Here is an 8,639-nt window from a genome sequence, read left to right as displayed (position 1 = left end):
ACTAATTGGTCAATTCATAATATATTATATTATGATAAAAATAAATTTTAAATTAATTAAAATATTGGATAATTGTTTTAAATAGAAAAACTATTAGAAATATTTTTAAATATAGCAAAATGTCACTATTTATCAATGATAGACACTCATATACATCTATCAGTATTCATCATGATAGACAGTAGCGCCCGACAATCTGAACAACTTGAACTATCCAACCCAAATACAAGCGTTGGGTTGGGATAATTTTTTTCTTGAATTAAGTTCGGTTGAACTTTTACTATTTTTGTTGGGTTGGGTTGGGTCTTAGGTTGGCTAAATAAAAATTCAGGTTGACCGAACCCAACTCAAATTACATACATACATACATATATATATATATATATATATATATATATATATATATATATATATATTTCTCTTTATTTAAAGTTTGGCTACTTTGAATTAATAAATTAATGAATTTTTAATATTTTTGTTTAAAAATTGTTATGGTATTTGTATTTGTTTAAAGTTTGCAATAAATATCATAGATATTTGGTTTTTAACATTTGACTTTTATGAGATTTTATTTATTAGCCATGTGTTATAGATAAATTTATATTTTTAAAATTAATAAGAAAAAATAAGTTATAACCCGACAACCCAAACCATTTTTCTCAGGCCGCTTGATAATATCGCAACCTCGGTGGCAAAATTGTAGGTTAGTTGCATGCGTTTGACATACTCAATCCACATGTTCACATGCTATGCAAATTTGATGTTCAACAATCCTTTGAAAACTTTGATTTGAAAGAAGCCATGACAGACATAGCCCAAAACAATCGTTCCATATTGAACATGATACTCACTGAGGCTTATGATGCGGTAGTTGATTCACTTGCTGCACATGGAGTCAAGGTAGTTTCTGATAATCATATAAGCCAACCAAGATGGTGTTGTAGTGATGGTGACGGCAATGACTTCTTCGATGATCGTTATTTCAATCCAAAAAATGACTATAAGAAATCAGTTTGGCAGCTAAAAGCCTAAAAAATAAACCCAAATATATTTTAGTTATTTATTTCTCTTTTCATAAAATTTTTAAGACTAGAAATAGGTCATAATTTATAGTGTTTAATGGAACAACTTTTAGACTTTCATTTTAGTTTTTTTTAGGCTAAACTATATAAAAACTTTTGAAATCTAAATGCCATACATATACTTAGTTTTTTTTGTTTTTTGTTTTCCTCACAATCCTTAATAACATATAAGATACACATTAGTTGTAATTTGCGGATTTTATTAACAGGAGAGGCCAAAGAAAAGTGTCTTTAGATAATGTCAAAGGTTAAGGGTTAAATATGAACTTTTTTTTCTTTTTTCTTTTTTTTTTAAGCCAACCCTATCATTCACATAAACCTTTTATATATTATTTTATATTTAAATACTATTTTGATCATTATATATTGTTTCTATTTCATTTTAGTTTCAATGGTTTCAAACATATAAATTATGTCCTTGAATTTTTAATTTAATAATAAAGTTAGTCCTATTGTCATATTGAAGTAAGTTTTTATTGAACTTGGTAAAGAAATAATTTTCTATTCAAGAAAAAAGACACATCATTTGAATGCCTTTTCAAAATTTATAGAGGGGAGAAAAATATAGACTATTTACTTTTTAAAATGTTAACTATAAACTAGCATACTAACCTTGAATTTTTTTGTGAGAGTACAATAACTAAACTTGGATAATAGAGATTAAAATAGAATTCACAAGTTCCAAAATATAGGAACCAAATTAGTATTTTAATCTATAATTGATAAATATTTTGACCATTTGTATGATAATATATATGCAAAAGGTGGTGGCAATGAGTTTGAGAAATGAACCACGAGTACCAAACCAAAACGTCGAGATGTGGTTTCAATACATGAGACAAGGAGCTAACCTTATTCACCAAATTAACCCAAATGTTTTAGTAGTGATTTATGGACTAAACTATGACACCGACCTAAGCTTTTTGAAGAATAAGTCAATGGACTTTCTCTTGGACAACAAGCTGTATTTGAAGCTCACTTGTACTCCTTTACAAACAACATGGGTGATTCTTGGACGTCGAAACCATTAAACACTTTTCATAATAATGTCAACCAAGGATTCAAAGATCAAGCTAGGTTTCTAGTGAGAGGACAAAACCCAATGCCACTATTTGTGAGTGAATTTGAGATCGACCAAACAGGCACAAATGGGGCCAAAATCGATTTTTGAGTTGTTTTTTTACCTACCTTACCACAATGATTTGGATTGGGGCCTATGGGGTTACAAGGTAGCTACTACTATAGGGAAGGTGTGAAAAATGCTGAAGAAATCTTTGGCATTTTAGATTCTAAGTTTACAAATGTCAAAACACCTATGTTAAATTGTAAATTACTTTTGTTAGGATTTTCAGGTTGCAAAGTCAAGTCTCCTTTTGTTAGATTGTTGAGCTTTGCCAGGGGATTATTGTTAGATAATTTTAGTGTTGAACCAAGCTATTTATACCTGTACAATTGATCAATAAAGATACACAAAAAATCATCCATTCAGATTTTGTTTTCTACATGATATCAGAGTCTTGCTAGCTGGTTTCTTCTTCCTCTTGTTCTCTATCATTGCTGCCATCAACCTAGATCTCCTCCTCGTGCCATTCGTCTGTTCATTGTTGCCAAAGAACGACTAGTGCAAGCAACCCAGATCCCTGTTGGTCGTTGCCATCCGGTCATCGCACTAGTATTGTCCACCTAGATCCCCTGTCCGGCGTGAAGAAGAACCAACCCTGTCCGTGCAGGAGTATATCAGCATGCAGCGGAAATAACAAGGATCAATAAGCATTCTAGTTCATTAATTTTGGTTATAAATAGAGCATGCTCATACAATAATAAGAGGGTTTCAAGTCATACCTTTGTAAAACTTTTTGAATCACGAATTCAATTGTAAATCTTCTCCAAATCTATTTGTAAACCACCTCAAGATCTTTCCTACTATTCTCTTGGAGCTTTAGATTGAGTTGTGAGAGTCAAAATAAGCTTAAATGAAGGAAATTTGGAGAAGAAGCTCACTACTGCACCCTCTTGAAGAACACCTTCTTCAACAGAAGTTTTTAAGCAAAAACTTAATTGATGCATATCTGATTTCCACTTAAATTTTCTCTATTTATTGCAGGACATTCATGAAATGAAGGTTGCTACATGAGGAGCAGCTCATGCTTGAAAGATTAAATCAAAAGTCAAGTGGGAAATGAGTGAGCTCCTTTGATGAAGAAAGTGAGATTCTCCCACTTTTCATTTTCCAATCTTTTCCAATTTGTGTTTTACGATTTTAATTTTTTTTTATAAATTGATTTCCAAAATCAATTTAGTTTTCAAAATTAAAAACTTTATTAATTTTACAAAATTAATTTCGCAAATTAATTTTCTAATAAAATTAATAATAATTAATTAATTAAACAATTTAATTAATTTAACATCAAATATTAAATTAATTTTACACAAATTCCACTTTCATGAATTCTTATTCATGAATTTAATATTTAAATCATATTTAAATATTAATTGATTTTCCAATCTTATTTAACTCTAAAATTAAACGCGTAATTATAACACATATAATTACTAATTCCCTTAATTCTAATTTGAATGTTTTGAATTAACTTATCACGCTACTCTAAGGTTAATCTATTTATGAGCTAGTAGGGGGACCTCGTGGACCTACAGATCATGGATTCCAACGATATGAGATTAATTGGCTAAACTTCTTACACCAAATTAACCCCTATTCGATAACTAATGGGTCACTCCACTAAAGCCCATAGTTGCACTCCCCTCATTGTAGATATATTATGTCCATTCGATATAACCATGATTAGTAAGTTAACCCTTCACAGGTTGTTCGTAATTACGTCTAGGTCAAATGTTTATTTTACCCCTGAGATTACCTCTTGTTCTTTAAGTCCCACTAATCCTCTAATGAACAATTGGTTTGTGATCTGATCAATAAACCGAGTCCCTCTTAAGCCAATGAGTGGGTGGGACCCCTTGCTCAAGACCCAGAGTTAGCACTTAAGGGAACAACCTCTCTACTATCCTTGAAAGTGGGTATGAGTGAATTCCATCTTGCACCCTATGTCCCCAGCTATCTACCTAGTCTTACCCTTGAAATGGAGGTTTATTGAGCTGGCATTGTTGAGCCAACCCTCACCTATGCAAATTGAAGGATAATTCTAAATAAACAGGAGTTAATAGTTAGCTCAGGATTAAGCTCAAGTTACCTAGGTCATCACTTTGAAATAGCCAGTCTTAAACAGTAAACAACGTTATAAAGTAAGAGTGACTGATACGTGGTTCGATCTTGATAAAGTAAGAGTGAATGATTTCGTGGTCCGATCTTGTACAAACCCATTGCACAGGACGCCCCCACTCCTCATGTCATAACATGTACGAATTAGGATCACATCGTCTGTAATCCTTTACAACTTCTTGTAACAACTACAGAATGGGTTACATCCAATAGTGTTATAAGAATAAGGAACCCAACCTTATTCATATACTAGATCATTTTGACTATTTACTCGAACCTGATCCACTTTTATGTCTCTACATAAAGTTCAAGTACTCATGTAATAGTCGTGGTTCTTTTAGTTAATGGATTTATTTCTAAAAGGAAATAAGTAATTCATATATTCAATAACAACTAATTGAATTTTCAGAATAAGTTTTTTTTGTTTACAAACCACGAGTTTTAGGACATAAAACCCAACAAACTCCCATTTGGGCTAAAATCTAGTGGTAACTTATATATCCAAATATATAAAACTGAGTTTCTGAGTTTTACAGAGAAATACAACAAACTAGGGCATCACATACTCATGGTTTACTATACTGTATCTCATGCCCGATTTTTCTCCCACTTGCCCTAGGTTATTTACCTGATATTCCTAGTCTTTACTAGGTGATTTTCAAACACTTTAACCGAGAGAATCATTGTAAACATGTTAGTGTACAATAGATTTCTTATTAAACTATATGGGGAATGCATCTTATTCTCACAACACTTGTTTCACAATAATGGTTAGGAAGTCATACTTTCCTTCCACTACATTGAGGTACTCTCAACTCTTTGAGTAAGATGCATCTGACCTGTCTAAACAGTATTAATTCAATAACTATTTATTGATATATGCAAGTTTTTATGGAAACAAATAATACAAGGTGATCTTGAATAATATTCCAATAATTGGAATGATGTTGAGAAAACAATCTAAGGCAACTAAAAAGTTTGTCACTGAATTTCATGTTCTATCAAATAGACCTAGAAATCTTAAACTTTCTATACTTGCCTTAATTGATTTCTAGCTGTTTTAAATATCTGAATATTTGCAAATGATTTTTAATTAGGTTGGTTCTTAATAGAAGTTGCTATGCGATAGAACAAACATAATTTTCGCTAATGAACATTTCATTTACAACAAAAATATATACAATTTGTTCTTTTTAAGATAAACTAACTCTTATTACAAAAAGCAGATAAGATTATCTTCAGACAGCAACATTTCCCACTGGTCAATTTAAGGACAGTTAGCAATCTTCAGGAGCTAGTTTACCTGTTTTGCTTTCTCTGCTCTCTTTGTAGCAAGGTATTGAGGGCAATTCCTCTTCCAATGCCTTTCCTCGTTGCAGTGGAAACACTTTCTTTTGTCTGCAATATTAGCCTTGCCTTTTACCCCCAGCAGTTTTCTTCTTCCATTTCCCCTTATTTTTCTTAACATGAATACTCTTACTCTGTGAAGAAGAAACAACATCAGGCTTTTTGGAGGACGTTCCTCTCTTTTCAACGGTAGTAACATGTATTTCCAGTTCCAGCCTTTAGCTCTCATCATTGTCTGGTGAGCCTGTAGCTCATTCAGAAGAGTAGTCAAACAGTATTAAATTTTATTCATAAGCGCGTTCGTGCAGAACCACAGAAAACTCTTCGGAAGAGATTCTAGAATAAAACTGACTTGACTTCTCTCGTTAACGACAACCACATTGACTTTTGCCACATTGAAATATATCATCATGTCTAAGAGAGAAAGACAGTTGTCAAAACATCCCTCGTAGAGATCTATAATCTTTTTGGCAGTATCTATAACCTCATGTTTCTTTGCCAAAACATCAGATATACTGACGAGGATATAGGCATGAACTTTGTCATTTTCCCTGATCCATCTATCGTACGCATCTCGAACAGTTCGGTTTGCGTTTGAGCCAGGAATGGGAGGACAATCCTCTGTTAAGACGAACTGTAAATCGTCTATTACTAGTATAGTATTCAGATTTAATTTTCAAGTTGCATAATTATCCCCAAACAGTTTGTCAGATGCCAATAATTGTACTAATGAACTTGTCATTCTGAAAAATATAAACAAATTTTATAATTGAATTGCTTTTAAATCCAATCAAGTTTAGCAAAGTAATATTATACCAAAGATTATTTTTGCAATGATACTACAACAAGACATTCTTGACTAAATACTATCTCTAGAATAACTCATATTCTGATAGTCATTTAGCTACCGTTTTTGGTTAGAAATTATTAACTCATTAATAATTCTGTAAGTGTAACCCTCTATTTTCAGACCTTAGAAGTCCGATCCCAACGATGCTCCCGAAGTTGGAAAGTCAAAGTTAAAACCGACTTTAGAAATCCTATCCATTTCTAGAGTTTGAGTTGTTCTGAATCCTATGTTAAAACCTTTCGAGGGGATAGCCGTCATTAAACGACTAACGTGGCCGACTTAAAAACGACAAGCAGATGCAACATAGGAATCTCATAGTTCAAACCAAGAGAAGAGACCGTAGGATATGTTGACACATATCCTTCACCCACTTACTATGAACTACTTCCCCTATTCGCTTTGATCTTGACCTCGTGAAAAACACTTTCCGAATGTAGTAGTGAAGGTATAATCGACACGAAGTGTTGCACAGATCTCACGGTGGGAATTTTCTAGGGACGTGAGAATTGAAATCAATATATCGTATATTTTATTTTCCATTGAACAACTTTCCCTCATTCAGCATGATCAATTCACGCAAACACTTTCCGAGTGGAGGTCATTCCTAGGGTGACACGAAGTGCCGTATGAACCTTTTGGTGTGGACATCTTGAGAATGTGAAAATTTTAAAATCAAAACATCATATTTGATTTTGAAGTGAACAACTTTCCCCATTCACCTAAATCTCGATTCATGTAAACACTTCCCGAATGGAGGTCACTCCCAGGGTGACTCAAAATGCCACATGAATTTCGATCATGAACTCTTAGGGACATGAGAGCTAAAAATAATCATATCATATATGTTTATTAATCTCTCACTGAAGTGTTCTAACATATCATATATGTTATTTGATTTTCATTGAAGTGTTCTAATAGCATATCATATATGTTATTAAACTCCCACTGAAGTGTTCTAATGTTAAATGGGGTATATATTTCTTAGGTTTGTTTTGGCTAATTAAACAACCTAAGTCTAGGTGTTTATCCAAGTATAATGTTTATAATTGGATTTAACTTACGATGTCTAGGTGATAAACCAGTTTTAAAACCTCACATCGCTCACGTATTGCTCATTAAACCAATTAACAACGCTAAATAATTCGGCCATAATCCCAGGTAGGAGATGTTCCATAGACCTCAACTTAAATACCCATAACCTTCGACAAGATTATATACTGGTTGAGTTTGTAACCCATGTTTTACAAGTTTTAACGACCATTTTAACTATTAACATGAGTGTTTAATTTACGTGAGCATGCAACTATTCTTTGTTATAGATTTTAAATGTCTAACCCAATTTTATAACAACTTACAAAATTTTAGACATGCTAAATATCCATAACATACATCAAAGGCATTCAATATTTAATATAACATTTATATTAAATTAAAAAAATCCTAAAACATGCATATTAGATATTATAACATTTTATAACATACTTTGCATGTAACATGCTTCCTATGGTGGGATCTACATGGCATACTATATGCACATACAAGATTTATTTAATTATAACATACATCATATGCATAAATAACTAAACACATACTGATATGATTCTAGTTTTGGTATTTTCAAGCAAACAAAGGCCTAAGAATTACAAAAACAACAAGAAACAGCTCCAAACCACTCGAATCGCCCCAAACCGAACTTGAATAGCTTGAACCAGACTAGAATTGCTTGAACCAGACCAGCCAAAAACCATTTGAGGCCGAACTGGACAGGACCTGAAGAAGACCGATCGAACCGGCTGCTCTCGCTAGTTTTAGTGTCGCTCAATTCAATCTCGCTACTCTCGGTAAGGCAAGTGTCGCTCGGTTCAGCTCTCGCTAGCTCCAGTCACGAACGGTTCACCTCTCGCTAGCTCAATTGAATCTCGCTGGTTTTGGTGTTGCTCTTGCTCGAAATCTTGCTCGAAATTCCATCGAAAAACTCACCCTTGCTCGAATTATGAGCAGCATTGCGACGCTCAAGGGCAGCATTGCATGCTGCCTGGACAGAAGCTCATGATCTGAAAATCTGTAGCTCGGCCTTCTTCACTTCTTTCTTCAATTACAACTGAATTTCAACTCTAATGAC

Source organism: Benincasa hispida, chromosome 12, assembly GCF_009727055.1.
Source record: "Benincasa hispida cultivar B227 chromosome 12, ASM972705v1, whole genome shotgun sequence".
Lineage (NCBI taxonomy): Eukaryota > Viridiplantae > Streptophyta > Magnoliopsida > Cucurbitales > Cucurbitaceae > Benincasa > Benincasa hispida.
This window is presented reverse-complemented; position numbering follows the sequence as displayed.